Consider the following 23,368-nt stretch of genomic DNA (forward strand, 5'->3'; position numbering starts at 1 on the left):
GAGTGCGCTCATGTGAAGAGAATGTCTAGGATTCTGTCCCTTCGGGACCAACATGATGCAGCTGCAGTGGGGGGTGTCACTCCTGCATCATCTTCCTCATCGACGTCCCAGGTCTCCCAGACTGCCTGAGGTGAAACTGCTGCGTGAATCCATCACAGTACATAACCAAGACAGTGATGGACGATGATTCGTGGTGCACTGAGTCAGTGGCACCTGGAGTGCTGAGCAGGGGATCAGGCAGAAGATGGCATCCACAACATGTGGAGGCAACTCCGTCAGTCTGCCAGTACGACCATTTCGACACAAACATTTTGTGGTTGGAGTCGTTCCTGGCGGTGGTGGCGTGTGCCTCCTGCGGTGATGCAACGTCCAGGCCGGTCAGGACTCAAATTGGTGTGTGAGCCCTGGTGGGCTGAAGTTGAGGCCAGAGGCTGCGGACAGCACAGGGCCACAGACACATAGTGTTGATGACCCCAAGGTCATCGCTTCAGAGGCCATCCAATATATCAGAAGAAGGGGTCCTGGACATGACCAGCACAGAGTTAGTGGCCCCGGATGCATTGCGGCCGGCACAGGCACCCAGCCACGGGACAGTGATTTGCGGTGCATTCAGATGGGCCATGCAACCTGAAAGGGTCCTCATCACTGTCGATGTGTATGTTGCGGAGAGTTGCGGGGGACAGTGGAAGGTGTCCTCCAGGGCATGATGCAGAGGGTGGAAGCTGTCCGGAAGCAGCAAAGGGAGGGGTGGAATGCCACGGCCTCGTTTTCGCCACAAAGTCAGTATCACCTTCATGATGGTGTACACAACCCAAGTCCATGGACTCAATCGCCACCAAACTCCAACCAGAAAGTGTCCATGGGTCTCGGGTAATAGACATAGTGGCACCAGGGCTGAAAGGGGATGCAGTCTGCGATGAGGGCTGTACAATGACATCAAGTCTGCCATAAATAAATCAATGAACATATGTACTCTGCCATCGTGTAATCAAGACTCAGTTCCAAATGTGTGAGCTACTTGATTGTGGTGTATGCCGGAGGCGGCAGTAGAGTACGTCAAAGAGAAAGGACTAAAGCGGGCCTGTTTCGTGGAGGCCGTAATGGTCTGAGGAGGCTGCCAAGGTCACGGGCCTCAGACTTGGAGCTTGCGCAGGCATTTGGTGGGCCCTCCTTGACACACGCCAGTATTGGCAGGTGATCAGTGTGGCCTGGCTGCAGAGGGGTGGGCCTGAAGGGTTCGGGGTCCAGTGGGCTGGGGTACGGCAGGCACACAGGATCGCAGGCAACTCCGCTCATGTAGACGGCGTCTGCCTCGTGGCGTGGTGAGAGGCGCCGCCCTGGCAGAGACATTGGGCTTTCCGGAAGAGGACCACGCCCAGGGCTACGTGCTTTTTATTCACACCCCTCGCCACGCCATCCCACTATGCTCAAGCTTACGGGGGGGACGTAACAGGGATCATTTCCACGAACTCCCCCACTGGCTGGGGTGACATGGTTGCATCCACTGTCCACTGCACTCCATATGCCAGAGGTGTATTGTGCCATGGATATGGGTGTGTTCTGCACACTGCGGTCTGTCCAGCACATCTCCGCCTCTCTTGGCATTGTGTACATTCCCAATCATGGTTCTTTTGCATCCTTCACGCATGCCTGATTGCCACCTCTCCCCACATTCGGCTGTTGTGTGGCTGAGGTGCCATGCCGTTGATGGCTCATGTTCATGGCTTGGGCAGGTAACCATTGTGAGTTGTTCTGTTGTGTCTGATGGGTGGGCATGTTGTTGTGCATGTTGGTTGTGATTTTGTGATGTGTGCATTGCGAGGGTTGTCATTTGCCTGGTTGCTGATGGACTGTCGGAGGATGAAGGAATCATGCACACTGGCTGGGTATTTGGCGGCGACATTGGTGGAGGTTCCACGGTGTTTGGATGTTGCCTACACATTGATGTGAGACATGTGCTTTCTGTTGCAGTGATTGTGTGCTGTGTCACCAGGGGAGACAGATAGGACATGTGTGCTGTGAATTGCCCCCAACACGTGCGTGCATCCAGCTATGGCGTATGGTCCTTGCTTGGTCTCCAGTGGATCCTGCGCATTGTGTTGGACTTATAGGGACTGGGGTACCAGGCTGATGGTGATGTCCAGGACAGGTATGAGGGACTTGGATGTGGCTGGCTGTGAGATTCCTCCGACTCTGGTGGGAGTTGGTTGGGGGGTACCAGGGGCCAACAGGTGCAGCACAGCCTGCAGCTTTGTGTGGGGTGGGATGTTGGTTGTCCGCTATGTTGGTGCCGTCGGCCTGATGAGGCGATGCTGGTCAGGATACGTACAATGGTTGCCCTTTTGTGCCTGTAGTGGGCAATGACATTGTCAGGTGTTGGGTCTGTGAGGCTGGTGCGCTTCCTGGGGGTCCACTGTCTTTGTCTGCGCTGCCTCTGTGGTGGTCCGGGGGGGGGGTTCCGGGTGGGTGTTGGGGTCCTGGGGTGGTGGCGGTGGGTGTTGTGGTCCTCTTGGGTGTCAGGGCCGCATAAACAGTGGCTCCATGGCATCTGTTGTTCTTCAGGTGTGGCTCTGGGTAGGGCTCCCTTTTGTGGCACAGACTGTGTTCCGATTTTGCACCAGGTCAGAGTAGGTGGTATTTTCCTGGTGCTAACACACCTTACTTATTGCCTGTTTTTTGTTCTTATCGCAGATCTGGCTGGTCGTTGAGATTGTTGTGGAGTGGTGTTGTTGCGGCTTTTAGCACGGGAATGCCTACTCTGCATCTCATTAGCAATAGTTGTGGGGGTCATCTGTGGTGATGTTTTTAGCGGCTGCTATCGCAGGTAAACTGGTGCTGTGGGATATTAACACCAGCTTGTGATTGGGGCAATAACTTTATCGCTACTTTGGCTGCGATAAAGTGCCATTGACTTGGCGATAGATCCTTGTGATTATGTCCCTAACTTTTTTTGAAAGACTTTTAGTTGGTGTATGAATTCCATTTGCTATATTTACATTTTATGGCAAAGCACAAGGCCAATAGTATGTATATCCTCCTTAGTGCCCTCAAACTCAGCAGCAACAACGATAGAATACAGAATTTTATATAAAAATATTAACATTCTAAACATGACAAATATTCACAACACTCAGCCATCGTCCTTCTTTTTTGCTGCTCAAGCACAGATAGCTATTATGCCTAAGTGTGGGTATTTATGGATGTTTAGAGTTTGTTTTTTGGTAGATTTTGGTTGGGTTAGGTGCTGTTTCATGACAGAATGTTTGATTTAAACTTCTTGTTATTTGAGTGGGTGTTAAAATCAACATTTTGAATGTAGTATAGAGAAAATGCTTTGTTTTTGAGTTTTATGTCTGTATTATTAGTATTCAATGTAAGTTATTTAGCATCATATCCGTGAGAAGCGGCAATCAAGTTGTTACACATTTCAGAGCAAATTGCAGGAAAAGTTAGTTAGTGGCACAAGAGTTTTCATTTAAATGCTGCAAGTGTCTGACAGGCATTTGGAGCTATTTTACAAAGCAAGAATTATGAACTGACTGGTAAGGGGTTTGGCCGCCTGCAAGCTCCTTAGAGCACAAGCACTTGCTTGCGGCTGTGTGGTTTCTGGTGAATTGTCAATTTTGGGCTGCTGTACAGCCGGGAATTGGACATGCATGCTGCGCCCATTTTGAACTGGGTATTGGTGTTTGGTTAAGACAGGGAATTTTTGCATCCATATTTTTGTAATTAAAATTTTATCTTGAGGAAAAACTGTCAGGCATATGGTGAGTGGAATTTTATATTGTTATATTCTGAGGTATGCTCTAAGTGTGTATATCAAGTGGCAGTTTATGGTCAGGCTTGTTTGAAGGTGAATTTAGGTATTAAAATGGCAGAATCAGTTGAAAATCAGAGTTTAGTTGAGGAAGTTCAAGCCTGTGTCGACAAGGCATTCTCATAGCTGGACAAAAGGTTGGATGACTGTGTGGAAAAGTTACTTCCTGCTATGGGACAAACTAATAATGGTATGTAAGAGTAGCGCTTTAGGTCCATTGAGGAGTTAGAGGGTCAGGCAGGCGTTTCTAAGGAGGGGTGCAAAGTAGAGCAGAAAAAATAAATATTTGGCTGACAAAAAGGATAAGGCCCATAATTTGATAGAACATGAGGTTCCTTGTGAAAGGAAAAGAGGGGCAACTCAGTTTGACTTGGGAGAGAGAGCTATAAAGACCAATACAAGGGGCCATAAAGTGGATATAGCATCACTCAAGCATCTTTCTTTGAGGATTTAGACCCCCTTCTGTTGATACCAAACATCAGGCTTCTTTCCTCAGAGTCAGAAAGAAAAGGCCAGTGGATTGGGAGGACGCAGAAGGGCTAGACAATCATCAGGAATGCTTTGCTGGAGGCCCTTCATGCATCCATGTAGAACTGGGTGGTAGACTTGCCTGCTTTTTAACACGTTGGAAAGAGATTACAAGAGATCCGTGAGTTTTTATGACTGTAAAGAGCTATCGTACAGAGTTTGTGGGCTTGCCCATGCAAAAAAGAAGGGCAAGAATTTCAAGTTTTTGAAAAAAATAGGAGATGTTGTGATCTCAGGAAGTAGTGGCACTCTTGAAGAAGGGTGCAATAGAAAAGTTGTGGAACAAACTAGGAGGTTTTGTAAGCTATATATTCTCGGAGGAGAAAAACATAGGTGCCAGTAATCAATGAAGCTTGGGTGAAGTACAATAAGTTCAAAATGGGAGCAATCCATAAATTGAAGGATCTCCTGTGGACAGATTGATTGTACGCGGCTAGATTTGAAGGTTGCATATCTATCAATACCAATTTGTTTGGAGCACAGATATTGAAGTTTTAATGCCAGGGGAAGATGTGGAGGTTCAAGTTTCTCCCATTCGGTTTATCATTAGCACCATGGTGTTTTATGAATGTCAACATTGGCATGCTTAAGTTCGAGAGGTGTTCACTTGATAGTGTATGTGGATGGCATTTTGATCATGGCAGAATCAAAGGCGTTGATGTAGAAGCAGACACAGCTAGTGGGTCATGTTATAGAGGATCTGGGTTTTGAGGTAAACAAGGTGAAGTCATGTTTTATTCCGAGTCAGTAAACAGTATTTTTAGGCTTTCAGATACGGACACTGAATTGTGTGTTGAAGTTACCGATGGGGAAGGTAAGAAAGATCAGCAGGGAGATTAGAAGGAAGAAGACTTCAAATGGATTTCACTTCATCAGTTGGCAAGATTGTTGGGTCTGCTATCTTCATCGATATATGCTAACTTTCCAGCTCCATTGCATTACAGAGCTTTACAGGGGCTGAACGATTAGCATCTATTTTTAGAGATGATGTATTCAGAGAATGTCAGATTGAATCAAGAGGCAGAGATAGCGTTGAAATGGAGGTTGACAAATTTGGAGATATGGAATGGAAGGGCCATTTTTGAAGATCATCTAAAGTTAGCTATAGAATCGGATGCAAGCCTTCAGGGTTGGGATGTTATATGTGGTTTGGTTGACGACAGGGGGGAAATTATCTTTGAAGGAGAAGGAAATGCATATCAATTACATACAATTGTTGTCAGGCTCCTGTGCTGTGAAGACCTTTGTCAGGGCTCAAGGGAAGTGCTGTGTATTGTTGAGAATGTACAATGTGTCGGCGGTCAGGAATGAAAACAGAATAAGGGGTCCCAGGTTAAGAGCTTAGGCAGATTTGGCAAGTGATATTTTGCATTTGTGACTAGATTGGAATGCCATGATTCAGGTGCAACACATTGATTGTTTGAGCATTTCAGTGGCAGATTGGAATCAAAGGAATCTGAAGGATTCAAGCGATTGGAGGTTGGACAGGGACATTCTGAGAGATTGGAGAGGAAGTGGGGTCCATTTGTGGTGGATCTGTTTGCAAGCAATTAAGAAGCTAAGTTTCCAGCATTTTACAGTTGTAGGCTGGAACAGAATTCCAGGTGATGAATGCTATAATGCAGAGTTGGAATTTAGGTCACCGTTATGCGTTATCTGTATTTTCAATGAGTCAGAGGTTGTTAGTGAAGGTAAGGACAGAGAAGTTGGAGGTTCTGTTGGTGACTGCATTTTGGCCCTCTAGAGTGTGGTTACCAGATGCAATGAATCTGTTGATAGACAATCTAGTTGTGTTACCATGTATTACAGGGCTTTTAATAAACCTGTCAGGGGGAGTCACGCATTGGTGTTACAGGGTCATCTGCAGGTGATAGTTTGAATGATTTCAGGAGAAGATGGCAGGTGTCAGGGTTATCTTCAGAGGCTTCAAAGCAAAGCAGGGGTCTTGGGGACTGGATTCCACAAAGGCATATAGATTGGCATGGAATAGATGGGTTTGTTAGTGTACACAGAGGGGTTTGGATCCCGTATCAGTGTCTGTAGTGGATTTGGTTTATTATGGGAAGTTCATATAGTTTGGTCAAATTAAGTAGGTCTGCAGTTTCTGTGCATCATAGGTTGGTGGATGGAATGTCGATAGGAGAGCATAATGTGTTTGCTTAGGAGCATACGGTTGGAGGTTCCTCCAGGTTTTAAGTATTCATCACTTCAGGATGTTGATTTGATTTTGAAGAAGTTGGTGAATTGGGCTAGGAATGATGATAATGACTCTGAAGAGTTTGTCATTTACATTGGCTATGTTGTTGTGTCTGGTTTCTTGTCAGCGGCTTTCAGATATGAGTTTTGTAAGATTCATCAAGATGTTATTAACCAGAAGGAGTATGTTTTTATATTAGGAAGAGAACTAAGACTTTGTCTAGAGCCATTTTTTATCTAATGATGGGAGATCAGGAGGTTTTGTATGTGCTGAGATGTTTTAAGGAATATATGAGAGCATATGAGGGGATTCTCAAACGTTAATTTCATTTGGGTATTCACATAAACCAGTTTCTAGTCCTACTTTAGCAGATAGGTTAAGGGAAGTCATGAAGAAAGCAATTATAAATATTGATATTTTTGAGGCACATTCGGTGAGGGGTGCTATTGCCTCTAATGCTGTTTTGGTGGTAGGAAGTTTGAGCATTATTCTTGCTTCAGTTGACCGAGGTAGTGGTCTGGTGTTTACATTTTATTTTATTTCAAACCAGTGGAGAGTGCAGCAGGGTAAATGTAATGGCAAGTTTTCAACCATAAATAGTATTGGCCTCCGTGCTGTGCCATAAAATTCAAATTTTCCACAGCATTGGTGTGTAGAAAATCATGATTTTATTAAAGTCACAAATGGAAATATTATCCTGCCCATTAACATCCCTCCCTCATACATTTTTTGTTGTTGTTCCCGGATTAGTATGAACAATATCTATCTAATGGACCAGCACACATAAAAGAATAATCAATACAACCATATTATTGGTAATACGGCATGAGAATCGTTCACAAGTTTGTACTTGAAACATATCGGGCAAGAATAATGTTATATAATCAACAACATATATTATAATTCACAATATTCTTTATTCTTTTTTCTTCATCTTTAATAGAAACGTTGTGGATAAAAGCTAGTCGTAGCAAACGCGTTTCATGCTTTCACGACTTCTTCAGGGCTTCAAGTTGTGTATTAAACGCATTCTCTTTTCTATCCCTTCAATGAATGTAGATATTTTGTCTGCACGACAACGCGAGGGAGGCGATGGCACTCGGAGCACAAGGACCCAAGTTTCTGCTAGAATGTATTGTACTCACAATCCTTTCACACAGTGTGCATATTTTGACAGATTCAAACCTTCTGTATGATAGCAGAAACTTTGGTTTGTGTGCCCCGAGTGCCACCGTCTCCCTCGCTTTGTTGTGTAGACAAAATATCTACATTGATTGAAGGGATAGCAAGGAGAATGCGTTTAATACATAACTTGAAGCCCTGAAGAAGTAAGTGAAAGGACGAAACGCGTTCCCTACGACTATCTATTATTCACGATGTTTCTTTTAAATATGAAGAAAAAGGAATAAAGAATATTTTGAATTATAATATCTGTTGTCGAATGCAGTGATTATATGACATTATTCTTGTCATTTATGTTTCAAGTACAAAAACTTGCGAACTATTCTCATGCTGGATTACCAAAAATATGGTTGTATTGATTATTCGTTTGTGTGTGCTGGACCAATGAGATGGATATGGTAAGATGAAAACTTGTTTTCAATTTGGAGTGGAGAAGGGTTGTGCTCCAGGTTCTTTTGCACCACATTACATTACATTTAGCTCAATCACTTTTTGATGTTAGGTGCGGTACTGTTTACCTCAACCCTTCTATTTTTGCTTCCTCAAGTATGAACAACACTTCAGTGTGTCACAAGTGAGGAAGTTTGCAAGGGTGGGGATTCCATTGAAGGATCAAAAGTTGGCTTGTTTTTGGAGATATGTGACAAGGATTTCATTGGCAGCAAAAAATTAAGGAACATGGCTTTGTGCTATGAGTATTTATGTATGTGCGAAATTTTAAGGCTTTTACTCTAATTCTGTATGCTATCCTTATTGCTACTGTGTGTAAACAGGATCTGCATTATTTTAGGAGCTATGTCTTTAATAAAAGGATTATTTTCCAGTTCTGTTCTGTGGTATATATAAATTACCTCTGATGGTTACAATGTTGATGTCAAAATTGTAATATGTACACATTTCAACAATCAAATCTCGATCTGCATTAATGAAAACATCAACTTATACTATTAAATTATTGGCATGATGGCGGAACAGGTGGAGGGTTCTCCTGAAGGGGGCTGTGGCTGCTTTCTCTGTACAGGGTACAGTTGCTCTATGCAGGTCCAGTTGCATGGGTGCATACGCTGTAGGTGGTGTCGGACTGCTTCCCTGTTAAGAGAGACATGCGGCAGGGGTGCTCAATGTCAACGCTTCTCTTCTCCCTGACTATGGAGCCGCCAGCAATTTGACTCCGTTGTGACATGCAGGAGAGGGGTATCGAGGTGAGCAGTTCCACGCACATTGTATCTCTCTATTTTACTGATGCACTTGTTTACATCATGTGATTGTGGCGGAAGTCGGTGCAACGTCTGGCCTCCAGGTCAACAAACAGAAAACGGTGTTGTTTCCTCTGGCAGCTCAAGGCTCGGGCACAACCAGCAGATCTCCTGGTGACAGAACTCCAATGGAAAGGGGATCACTTCAGCTATCTGGGGATGCCTTTGCTTTGCTCTCTGGCCACGGCTTTGAACTGCTGCCCTATGCTGGGATGGGGCTCGATCCCCCAGCGAACACCACTCACCTGAGGCTATAGGAAGAAGCCTCTCTCCACCTTCAAAGGCACACTCTGTTTCCTGCAGCGCGGGACATGCGCGGGCATGCCGGCACAGAGGGAAAGCCCGGGCCACAGGCAGGCCCGTCTACGCCTGTCGGAGTCCGGAGGAGGCTGGGCTGGGCCTGCCCTCTGTTTTATTTTTTCGAAGTGTCATGCTCCAGCTTTGTGAAGTTACCTGAAGGCCAAATGTTTACTTTTCCGCTGCAAAATAATGAAACACTATGGGGAAACGGAAAACTATGCCTGCCCTAAAACCCACCAGTACCACTTTGGACGGTTTCCTTCAAAAAGCAGTGGGGGCCATTAATAAAGAAATAGAGTTGGCAGAGCGAAGACTCGCTAGTTCCCCTCCCCAATTTACCCAACACCACTAATGCTCACCCTCGTACAGACACGGTCGAGGCAGACAATGAGCTTAGAGCTCAAGCACCACTTTCACCCACTGTTACAATTGTGGACCAGGTTGGACCAGGTTGGACCATGCGACACACATGATGCAAATGAGCATCCCCCCAACCTTGGAGAAGAATGGACCTCTGCCAACAACAGGGGGAAAGAGGAAACTAATTGAACCGGCAAGTGTTGATCACAAACTGAAGGGTCAATCACCCAGGGTTAACCTATTCGGTGCTCAGGATGGCCCCCGGCTGTCCGATGTCACGGTGGGCGTGCGCAGAGAATGACCGAGGGCCGTCCAAAACACGCCCACTCATTAATTCTCCCACATAGCGGGAGAATTTGTACAGCGTCGCAGGGGTTAAGATAACCAAACAAAACCACTTATTAGGTAATGTAGGAAGAACACGTATTGGGGCAGGAAGAGGGAGCACACCTGAGGGTACAGACATCTCCATCGAAAAAATCAGTAGACTAGTTTCAGAAGAGCTAGCCCCTATTTCAGTTCGATTAGCCCGTATCGAAGAGCAGCTCTTCCGTATGTTGGAGGGTCTAAATAAGAACCCAGTAAACAACGCACAGTGCCAAGGTGACCCAATCGAGTAGTACAGACAGCAGCGTTCTAAATGTTCCCCCAAGTGTTTCTCTCATGGCCCCTATGAGTACAATATCGATTCCACATAAGGGTGAATCCCTCTGAGAGTTCCCCCGCGTCCATCTCCCGGTCCAGAAACCTTGGGGACTTGTGTCGCATAGGAATATCCAGAAGCTGGGATACAGAGTCTCTAATCGATCGAGACCCAACCCTTTAAATGGGGGTGGTACCCAACAAAGAAACTCAAGTGCCCACCCCTTAGCACACAGCTCTTTAAGCAGGGGGGGCAAAAGACACACAACATTTACCACTAGATAGTACACCTTACACATTGATCCTGACAAAATTTCCCCATCTCTCCCATGGCCACCAAGAAAGCTGTCAAAGCCTAAATAACAAATCAGCCCACTGGTGTTTTAGTAAAATGTTGTCCCAGATAAACTGCTTTGATTACATCATCATGGCAAGGCGGGTGAACTGGGTGGGTCATACGGTCAAATTTGTTGAAGGGGATTGCGTGGTCCTTAATTTTAGGGACACCAGGTGTTTTGTTTTGAGGCACCACAAAAACTCAGTTGGTGAGAATGAACTGATAAGGGCTTAACCCCTGTGCTTTTTCTATCCCCCCCCATCAGGGATCTAGCTTGAAGCAAGGGTCCCACTGCATAGGCGTGAAATCACACTCTTTCATATAGCCTACCTCATTCACCCACCTTAACCACTATGATGCTCTATCAGGCCTCACTAACATTGATTGATTACATACTCAATCCAGATATGCAGCTGAGAAGGGTAGGCTGGGTTTGCAATGTAATAACATAGGAAGAGACTCACATGAAGGTGGGCCTGGTAATAATAGGCTTGTGCACCCAGCTGGTGTTACACCACACACCCCCACCAACCCAATTAAGGGCCCAGACAACCTCAATAACACTTCCCCTTCTTCTAACATCATCCCCGAAGGTGATCCTCTAGCTGAAGGGTCCGGACCATTAGCTACGTCACTATGCCCACTTCTAATAGCATATTTAATATTTAAGATTCCATGTGGAGAGGTGTGGCTCACTGGTTAGAGGTGGCAGATCCGTAAGCAGAGAATCGGCCAGAGACCAGGGTTAAATTCCCGACACGGCAGGGTCGTGGACCAGGGTCAAAACGGACTCGATAATTCTCGCCTCGGTACCTACTCTAACCAGGAACACACTCGGCAACTCTGGGCATTAAGCTTGCCTCATCTCTACAACAGCCCCCCACAGATGCCGGGGATGCCTGGTTTCACCTTGGAGATACCCAGAAAGGGACCATCTCACAGGGATAGCCAGGACGGGTTCCCCAGCGGTCTATAGCGCCGGGACACTTGCGAGTAGCTGTGCGCTGTATAAATGAAAATAACATAACATAACAAATAACAGCAAACCTGGGACCTACTATCCTTCCCTTTAAAATTATTTCATGGAACATTGCAGGAATTCGGTCCAAACTCACAAATGAGGTATGGCTAGAGTATATCAGAGGCTTTGATATCATCTGACGTCTGGAAACCTGGTCCCGGGATAATACTGTGTTAGACGGTTACAGTTCTTTTACTGTCCCAGCAATACCCTCCCCAGCTGAAGGGCCAAAGGAGGGATTGTGCTGCTAATTTCGGTAAAATATGGATCCATAAAAGCTCACTGTGTAAGCTCATCACCCTGGTATCAATTAATTATGATTTCTAATTTGATACAGGCCAAAATATTAGTGGTGAACTGGTATTACAACATCTTTGACCAAAACAGCTGACACGTTATTGAATCCCTATAGGCGGAAATCACCCAAATTACGGGGAAGTGGCAGTCATTATGTATTCTTTGGGTGGGGGACTTTAATTGCACAACTTGCAAGTATAGCTCCCAAAGTTTTTGTGGGCTATCGGATACCAAGGGCCAGCCCGAGCCACATTTTATTCACTCGCCCCAAAGTGAGGCTTAAAATACTATTGTCGTTGGGAATGATTAAGGTTTTATTAGAAACCTGGTCTGTGGTCCTCTACCTCAGTGTCCTACTTATGTTGGTGTCAGCAGGGAAAGTGTTATTGACTTTATGTTAACATCTAGGAAGTTTATCCCGTTTGTTAGTGATTTTATGGTGGAACCTAACTGTGCTAGTGACCACTATCCCCTCATAGTTACTCTCAATATAACGGTCCAGGCGGGGGAAGGCGATGATCGCCTTATTCACTATAACCCAAACAAAGGGGTAAGGCTAAACTGGGGCAAGATAAAGCCTCCTCCTTGAGAAAGACATCATTATAGATAATTATTATCTAATTATGAGGTGTTTGCAGCAAGATTTCTCCCCAAAGGAGGACATCCGTGAGTTTGAGTTGTCCTGCTCGAATGTAGCTAAAAGGCTGACTTGACCCGCCCATCGAAGGAACCCCAAGAAGTATGGTGGTTTGACACTGAATGTACAAAGGCTCAAAAGAACCTTAAAAGGGCCCTTCACACTACCCCTCGTGAAAGAAACCTAATCAAAAGTGCAAGGCAAACTTATAAGATCATTATTGGGAAAAGAAAAGAAGAATTGAGGAGACTGGCATGGGACGACCTGGAGAGAACAAGCTCCCTCAAAGATACTAAACGTTTTTGAGATATTATTAACTGCCCTCTATTCACAGAAGAAGTGAGAAAGATGGAATCATTGATCTTGGGCGATGCCTGGGAATCCCACTTTACTGCTATATTTAACCCGCAACTTAAGCAGTTGGAGGATAATATTGGGGATCTGCCAGTAGACTTAATTGCAGCTTCAGAACTAAGCTCATCCATCTCAGTATTTGAGGTTAAGGAGGCTTTAGCGAAGGGGATTTGTTTGAAAGCCACATGCCCTGACCGGGTCCCTCTCGATTTATTAAAAAGGAATTCCAACTTGTGGACACCTCTATTGACAAATGTCTTTAAAGCAGTAGTCATCGGCCCAGTGGCAGTTACTTGAAAGGAGGCCATTTTGGTTCCCCTTTTAAAAAAGGGCAATAGGAGTGACCCGGCATGTTATAGGCCAATTTCTCTCATTGATACTACAGTAAAGGTATTGGGGAGGGTCATCCTTCCTCAACTAGAGGTCTGGGCATCCACCACAGGGGTCATAGCAAAAGCACAATATGGAATTAGGAGTGGGTTAGGTACCACTGAGCAATGTCTCAATTTGTCCCTGATCATTGGCAAGTACATGAAGGCCAGGAAGGGTTCTATCCACCTGGCCTTCACGGACTTGTCCAGTGCCTTTCACACCATTAAGCAGGAGAAATGTTGGGCCCTGATGGGGAGAATGGGCGTAGAGGAGGCACTCATTTACCTCTTACGCAGGTTACATGCTAGCACCACAGTTGTTATAAGATATGGCACCCAAGGGGAAAAGACCAAGCTGATCGTCTCCACAGAGGGTGTTCAGCAAAGGTGCATCTTAGCCCCTTTTCTCTTTTAAATCTACACAAACGGCCAAGAGGCTTTTTTATGAGATAAGGAGATTGATATTCCACAAATTGGTGGAAACCCTGTCCTGCTACTATCATATGTGGGTGACACAGTGTTAATGGCAGTGACAGCAAATAGCCTCCAAAAATCAGTTAATGCTTTTACCGATTTTATGTCGTTACTTGACTTAAAAGTCAATTTTATTAAATCTTATTCCATGGTGTGTGGCCCCAAATCGACTAAACCCAGAAATGTTGCTGTAAGAGGCAAAATAATTGATAAGCTGAATAACTTCACTTACTTAGGGAACCTATTCAATAACCAGTTGAATTGGGAACCACTTATAACAGAAAGGGCGCAATATACAAGTAGGGCCGTGGAGGGGCTATTTTGCTTTACATGCAAACTAGGTCACAAGCCCGTGAGAGAGCTAGTTACCATTTACAAAGCTAAATGTCCGTCTGTGGCAACTTACGGGGCAGGGGTATGCGGCCACCACAAAAGCCGCGAACTACAAGTTTTGGAAAATTCATTTATAAAAGGTTATTGATGACCCCGAAAAGTGCCCCTACACTCTTTTGTCATCAAGAACTGGGGTTAGATTTCATAGAGGACGGTCTAGGTAGCGCCCCTTTGCTATTAAAGGCAAAAATGTGGCTGGTTGACTAATGAATGTTCTCAAGGGAAGTACTCAAAGATTGTATTAATCTGGACAGCGCTTTAACGATCCCATGGGTCCGATTTGTAGGAGACAAATTCCAAGAGATAGGACTGGGGCACTTCTATGACAACACTGAAAGTATTCCCACGAACATGAAAGCTATTATCAAAGAGGCCCTTCACTCTAGGGCCATTATGCACTACTCACAACACGTGGAGATGGGCCACTCATATTTGCCCCCGTCCCACAGCAATTTTATCTAACCTTCACTACAAATGTACAGATCAGATTTCTTTTAGCCAGATTTCTTTTTGCACGGTGCACTTTCTAGTGGCATTCCAGCGTCAAATAGGGTGGGCCGATAAGCTCATGCATTGCCAGTGTGATAATTCAGCAAACCAGAGTACTATGCACTTTATCTTATTCTGCCCCTATATAAAGATGCGAGAATTTATTTTTTAGCCCCACTTTAAGGGAAATCCACCCCGTACATATATTGATGGTTTTAACTTTCTTCACCCTTTGGCCACATATGTTATTTGCACTGTGGTATCCAATTATGTTAAAGTTACTATGGCTATCAGAAAGCGTTATGAGCTTTAGAGACTGAACAAGAACGTGGGAATTGCTCATTGTCCATATTACAAGGCCACCCTAAACTTTTTCACCTAATGTACTGAAATTTGAAACTACGAAATTTTAGGAATTTTCTTTTTGTTTTTTATTCTATTTCCTGTGATGTTTTACAAAGGTGTTTCACATTTTTAAACTGTAATGTTTTTATTTGTCAAACTTTTATGGATCATGAAACCAAAATAAAGTTATTCTTGACTTTAATTACCTCTGATGATTACAATGTGGGTGTCAAAATTGCAATATGTGCACATTTCAACAATCAAATCTCGATCTGCATTAATGGAAATATCAACTTATACTATTAAATTATTGGCATGATGGTGGAACAGGTGGAGGGCTCTACCGAATGGGTCTGTGGCTGCTCTTTCTATCCAGGGTACAGTTCCTCTATGCAGGTCCAGTCGCACGGGTGCATACGGGCTGGGTGGTGTTGGAAGGCTTCCCTGTTTAGAGAGACATGAGGCAGGGGTGCCCACTGTCACCGCTTCTCTTCTCCCTGGCTATGGAGCCGCCAGCAATTTGACTCCATCGCAAGATGCAGGAGAAGGGTATCGAGGTGGGTGGTTCCACACACATTGTATCTCTCTATTTTACTGATGCGCTCGTTTACATCATGTGTCGATGGGGGTGCGCGACCGATTGTGGCGGAAGTCGGTGCAGTGTCTGGCCTCCAGGTCAACAAACAGAAAAGTGTGTTGTTTCCTCTGGCAGCCCTGGTATGGGCGCAGACAGCCCCTCTCCCAGTGACAGAACTCCAATGGAAAAGGGATCACTTGTGCTATCTGGGAGTCTAGGTGGTGCACTCCCCTAAGGTCCGCTACCAACTCAAACTGGGTAGGGTCCTTGCTTGTCTGGAGTCAATTTGCTTATGGGTGCACCGTCTGCAGTCCATAATGGGTAGAGTTGCGTCCACCTTCACTAAAATAAATAGACATCTGGTGAACTTGGTGTGGGTTGGAAGGAGAAGCAGGGTTAAATCGGATATACTAAAACTGGATACTGTTTTACGGGGCCTGAGGCTACCGGATCTTCAATTATACTACTTCGCAAGCCTACTTCAATATACCGCACAATGGTGTGCGGAGGGCCCCAATGGTGAGGAAAGCCTGTTGAGCGAGTGAGGAGACAAACGGAGATTTCCCTCACTGCCTTATTCTGGGAGTGGGGGTCCCAGAGGGCCGCCCTTTTTTTATCCAGGTATTGGGATGGGCGCCGTATGCCAGATTGCTGCCACTCAGGTGGCTAAAGCCCATCCAAGAAATTCAGTCTGTGATGGATATGAAACCGTGGTTTGAGGTTGACTGCATCTTAGCTGGTGACCTTTACAGCACTGGCTTCTTCCTTACCACGGCCAGTTTCTGCAATATGTTAAGGTGGCCTGCACGTTCTGGAAGATTTGTCCAGACTTCCCTTCCGAACCCGTGGAGTCTCAGACATTACAAATAATGCTGTACCCGGGATCCACGTGGGGACTAATCTCCTGCCTTAACAGGGCTTTCAAGGGAGATTGCTGTGTGGATGTGATGGGAGTACGGAACAGGAGGGCAGATGACCTGCCTGAGCTTCTCTCTGAGAGTGCCGGGAGGAGAGCTTATGTTCAGGCTCATGAGGTGGCAAGCAACACTAGATTCAAGCTCACCTAGTTCTATTACTTGTATTAAACCTATATGACCCCAAACTGTTTGCATTGAATAGACCGAGCTCAGTCAGATGCATGCCTTAGATGTGGTTTCGTTCCGGCGACCTCCCTCCATATGATTTGCTAGTGTGGGAGACTCCGAGGGTTCTGGGATAAGATACTACAGATTTTTCGGGAGATAACAGGTGCCATGGAGGCCTCTATCAGTCAGTGCCTACTGGGGATACTGCCGATACCTAAATGTGGTGCACGAATGTCTCACCCATTCACTCTCCTGGGATTGGTGCTCATATATTGGCAAGTGGCTATTCACTGGATGCAGCCCATCACGACGTTGGTTCGGAAATTGATGGATGATCTGCATGAATGGGGTGTGGCTGAAGAGATGCGACTTCCATGCAGTACCAATGGATGATAACACTGAGCAAGACCTAGAGATCTGGGTCGCCATGTTAGATAGTTTGGTGGAGACCGTTCTCTCAACTAAGGACACGTTGCTTGTATCCCAGAAATTGGGACCCAAAGCTCCCTTCGCGTACAGTTCAGGGTGTTAAATTTGTTGGCCACCCAGGTTGGCCATGTGATTTTGAGTGAGCTTTGGGATACGCCATGGGTCCAATGGAATGCATATACCTGTCTTAGTTTCCTTCCCGGGCCCCTGCATGACATCTCTGTATGCTCCTGATCTCCCGGGCTCACCTATGAACCAAGGCTTGGGGACGCAGGTCATCCACCATCAGTGGTTCTAGCCACAGTCACTAAGTGTCACCGCTTATTGCTTCATTTTATTTAAATGTTTTCAACTGTTTCATTGTTTAACCTAGACGCTTATGCTATTTTGCCTTTAAAGCATTTCTATGACTGTATACAATGATATTCCTCCAATATGCAGACATTTTGTGTATTGATGTATTGTGCCTTCTATGTGTACAGCTACCAATAAACACAATAAAAAAAGTATTGCCATGGCACTTGGCCAAAAATTCTACCCTTGGAAAGATAACATATTAAATTAGCCAATTCTGCTATTTTGGTATTGAACATTAATTTCAAGTCAAGATTTGTGTTATGATGCATGCACGATGAGGTTTATGCATCTGGATTATAAAATTTGACCCTTCATTTACCACTTATATCCTTCTCAACCGATTTTAGGTGTGTCTTATTCTAAGTGTTTGAGGCACTGTAAATAAAATTTTCATAAAATCCATAAGACGTATCCTTTCTATCATCACACTTCAATCGATCTAAATGTAGCAAATTGGTATTGCGATCATTTTATTGATAGAACAAACATATTCCCACACATTTAGTTTCACTGTATGCACGAAGTTGCCAAAGATCTATGTGTTTCATTCCCTGAATCATTTGTTTGCAAAATGTACTACTTTTGTGCACATGAGGGAGACCTTTCCAATCACTTTATTTGTATACGGGGAGTGCACCAAGGCTGTACTCTAGCTCCTTTTTTATTCTCGATTTATATTAGCGGCCTTGAGGCTGCCCTTTTGGCACTCCAGTCAGACTCCCCTAGAGTATGTAGGAGAGCTTTGCCAGGACTAATTTATGCCAACGACGAAGTGCTTGTGGCCCGCACTGGCCGGGGCCTGCATGTTTTAATAAATGGTTTTGTGGCATTTATGGACAGGCTGGACTTGTCTGTCAATTTTACTAAGTCCTATGTTTTAGTGGCGGGTCCCCGGGGGTCAGGCTGAAAAGTTTTAAAGCTAGCAGTGCAGTGGTGTTTGGACAGTGTAGGGGGTCATGCTGTGGCTGGTGTTTTAGGATTTTGGGCAGAGCAGTGGTTACCCTTGGCAAAGTCCCGGCTTTTCCTTATCTGGGCATGTTATTTGATTATAAATTACAGTGGGAAGCCCTCTTGGAAGGGAAGCTGAATGAGCTGAATACATCTTTGGGAGCCATCACTAGCTTTGCAAGTAGATTGAGTTCATGGGCCCTGGAGGTCATCTTAAAACTGTATAAACCTAAAGGTATTTCTAGAGTTTTATACAGCAGCGAAATCTGGGAGTATGTGCCCCCATATAGGTTACAGGTAGCGGAAAAAAGGGTTCTGCGTCGGATCCTGCGAGTCCCCCAAGGCATGCCAGCCTGGTCTGTGCATTAAGAGCTAGGGGTTGGTTACCTGGCGGATCAAGTGGCAATCAAACCTTTAGAGTGCTGGATAAAGATATGGGCAGGCAAACATAAGGGCGTAAACCACATGATACTATCGGATTGTCTGGCATTGGAACATGGCAACAAAATCCCTTGGATACGATTTGTAAAGAAGTCCTTCAAGGCTATAGGAAGGCCAGACATTTTCTTTGAAGATGACACTTTAAGTTTCGGGTACGTTAAAATCATAAAAGACCTACATTATACAGTTTTTACTGTGAACCGTGAGAACACTGAGCTTGGTAAACACGTAGGGGTCCATTAGGATGTAAGTGGTAGTTCCACCGCGGTGCTGGCGGTGCCAAAAAATGTATTTTTCGCCCACCAGCAGCGGACATCACGCCCACCATATTAGTATGGACACACATAGGCCAATTCCCAACCGCCGCGGAGCGATGCACACCGCCTTCAAAGTATGCCCGCCACCGCAACGGTGGGAGCCAATTGAGACTCACCGCCGTGCGGAATGACGTCCGCCCGCTCCACAAATTAGGATGACTCAAGCAAGCAGACGCACCGCAGCGGAGACATCGCCCAACCAGAGACGGCGGAAGCTCGACAGCGTCCCAGTCACGACCGCCATGGACCCAGCTCTACACGTCTTTCCGGTGCTATACCTGCTACATCACCAGGAACTCCTGGACCGCTTCGGACACCGCCGCAGGTACGCAACAACACAACACACAACACACGGCCTGACACAGGGTCCAAATCCACATCAGACACCCTAGGGGGGACATGGACACATCCACAAGGGCACCCACACATCACCCACCTGCCACAAAGTCACCCGGCTGCATCCTGGACACACAGCTAACGCCACCATGCAGCAATGTCCCGGTCACGTCACCGCAGCGGTAAACACAAGCAAATACATGTGCACAATGCAGAAGGCAGGGCCAATGCCAGGCATGGGCAGGACACAAAGACCAAAGGGTCACACCCACTCCCACCACACACTAGCACACCCCATGAAGGCACATGCCATATGCCCCTCCTGTGCACCCCATGCACAACAACAAGCCAGGGCAATACACACCCTGCACCACACAACAAACAATCATGGAGACACACAATGCAGGAGTGGCTGCACAGGAACACACAGCACAGTAGCACAGGGCCAGGGAAACACACACAACACCACACTCAAGGAAATATCAATGAGGACAAGCAACAAATGAACACATACAAGGAATTAACATCCAAATGGGCACACAGCCTGCACAGTCACACATACATACCACAGACTGACATACACACAAATACACAACCCACATGCCAACAGCAATGGAGCACAACAAATAGGCAAACCAAAGTGGGCTGCACACAAATGGAAGGCCATGGAGACACACAACAAGCATGTGTACATCACATCAACACAAGGAGCAGAGCACAACACCCTCACACCATCAAAGCACACATGGCTGGCACAGTCAGTAAACTCAAACCACAGACAGCACAGTGCAACAACACAGGGAGACAGCAAGGCAAACCACGTATAGGCACAAGGATGAAAGGAAGGCCCTGAAGTCAAACTGGGAACAGCCACACATCCATACTAGTACCCCACAGGAGCACACCAGCGGCACTACACACAGGGTCCATCTACACACCTCAGGACTGACAAACACCAGTAAGAATCTACACACATACCCCCTTACACCAGCAGCACACAACACCAGTGCCAAACACACTGAAGGCTGGCAATACTTGACAGACATTACACATACAAACAACCATACACCCTTGGCCCAGCCACAGACATCATACACACGCAGGGATGCCACCACAAATGTGGAAACAAATACAACAGACAAACACATAGCCAAACATAAACACACACAGAGCCACAACAACAACAACAGACATGCCATGTGCAGCTAAACTGGGGAAAGGCAATAGGAGCACAGACACAACAGGAGTGCACAACATCACTCAGGAACAATGCACAGACAACATACCACAACACACACAAGAAGTGCACCATCACAGAACAACACAGCCACAGCAAACAAACGACAGATGCACAGGCAGAACAATCACATAGCAAACACAGCACGACATCAGGGGATGCACACCAGGTAATCACAAGGCAATATAAACACACAGCACTGCATGCACAACAAGCGGTGTGTGCACACCAAGCATGCCATACACACACAGACATCAGTGACAGAACAGCAACCCACACAACACCACACAGCACAGCACAAAGACAACAGCACACCCAGCAAATGAATCAAAAACACAAACAACACACATACATACAACACAACACCCAATAGATGCACAAGTCTGGGACACAAAGGTGGACACAACTTGACCACAGGTCTGGCCAGCACACACAGTTGAACTGCATAGGAGCAACCATGACTGACAAACCAGAACATCACACATGACCCATTGGGGAAATGCCCTGAGTGACACATTGACCCTGGACAAAGAACTGCACCACAAAGCACAGTGCCACAAATGAAGTCATGAGGCACACACACATACAAACCAAGGGGACAGCTCACACCAAAGTGAAGTGTACTGCATGTCAGTAGGGGACATGGCAGGAGTGTACCATACACAAAGAGAGGGAGTGCAGAACCACAATGGGTACGCAGCTGAATGCACATATAGGGGAGGGCATGACAACACACACTACATGCCACACTGGAGGGAGGAAGGCACCATGTGACAGCAAGGCATGAGAAAACACAACCACAATGGCAGTGTGGAGCAGCAGGTCTGCACAGTCCCCACAAACAGCAACAAGACACATGGATGTGCAACAAAACACAACACTGACTTGCCAGTAACACTCTCTGCATACTCACAAGTGACAAAAACAACAATTAGGAGTCAGACAGAACTGCAAGGACACACCAACACACTGCACAGTGCACAGCATACAACTCACACATGGTCATACAACCACATCCACAGGGATGAACAATCAAAACAACAGACACACAACTCCCAGGTGACACATGTGTGTAGTGGACATTGCAGAGGCATGCACACATCAACACTCCCCACAAACTCACCCCCTTCACTCTGCACACTGCCTGGCCATCCAAGAGCACAAATGGAAAGTAAGCCATGGGACTAGGATGAATGGCCATCACAAGATGACCACACACATACACCACTGGGCACACATAAAGGAAGAACACACATACATCATGACCCTGGACAGCCTGCCGGCAATACTGTGCGCAGAGACTCACTCTGTGCTGGCAGTGACCTCCCCCCCGACATGTGTACAATAGAGTCAACATGAACCAATCAAGTAAATGACTACTGCTAACCATTCGAAATTGACACCATTGCCACCACAAGTATCTGGGTCAAAAAGAAATGAAGACCCTGTCACCCCTAAAAAAAGAGAGTAAGTGAACCCAAACATTGTTATGTTATGTTATGTTATCAGGGGTTTTGTTAAGCGCTCAGCTACTCAAGCAGAGTGTACCGGCGCTGTCAGACCCATAACCGTAGAGCTCCAGCAGGGGAGAGAAAACTTATTGGCCAAACAGCCATGTTTTGAGCTTCTTTCTGAAGGCCATCAAGCTCTCACTCTTTCTTAAGGACAGTGGGAGGGTATTCCAGGCCCGGGGCGCAAGATATTTAAAAGACCGCCCTCCGATCCGGGCGCGCCTAATTGCCGGGACCGTGGTGAGAGACAGTGACGCAGAACGCAAGGCTCTGGCTAACAGATAAAAACCGATCCTCTTTCTCAAATAGAGGGGGCCAGTGCCATAAAGGGTCTTAAATGCCATAGTGAGCGCCTTGAATTCAATGCACCTCTGAATACACAGCCAGTGAAGAGACTGCAGCAGTCCCGTAGCGTGAGAGCGGTGACCGAGGCCAAAGATTGCCCGAGCGGCCGAATTCTGCACAACCTGCAGGCATGAAAGAAGGAGCTTCGGAAGACCCAGATAAAGGGCATTGGCATAGTCCAGCCTAGATCCTATCAGGGCCTGCACTGTAATTTTCCTATGGGCGATGGAAAGATAAGGAAGACATTTTCTTAGCATTTTTAGAATCCCAAAGCATTGACCAACCAGGCTCATAATCTGAGGTTTAAAAGTAAGACAGTTGTCCATCTTAACACCGAGATTTTTAGCCACCGAGGCCACGTCGGAAGGGGGAAACATATCCGCCGGCCACCAGGACATCCAACAGGGATCCGGAGGACAACCGAAGAAAAGAACCTCGGATTTATCCGAGTTGCATTTAAGGTGATTGCATTGGAACCAGGTAAAAACCGCACCCAGACAGCTATTATTGCGATCTCCGTTGAAGTCCATATCTTTCCCACATGTGAAAAGAAGCTGGGTGTCATCAGTGTTGGACCCGGCCTCGTGGCGTGGTCCTGACTTCCCGGAGATTGGGCCCGTTCCCCGCCCTAGCCTCCCCGAGCTACCCGTGCGGGCCGCACGAGGTCACCTGCGCCTCGAGGTTCTGCCATTTTGTCCCCTGCCACGTGACCCTGCACGCCAGCCCTCAGGACTCCGCTCAACCAGGCCTCAGCCCCAGCAAGGCCCAGACATTGAGGCACCAAG

The sequence above is a fragment of the Triturus cristatus genome, chromosome 11 (genome assembly GCF_964204655.1).
Source record: "Triturus cristatus chromosome 11, aTriCri1.1, whole genome shotgun sequence".
Lineage (NCBI taxonomy): Eukaryota > Metazoa > Chordata > Amphibia > Caudata > Salamandridae > Triturus > Triturus cristatus.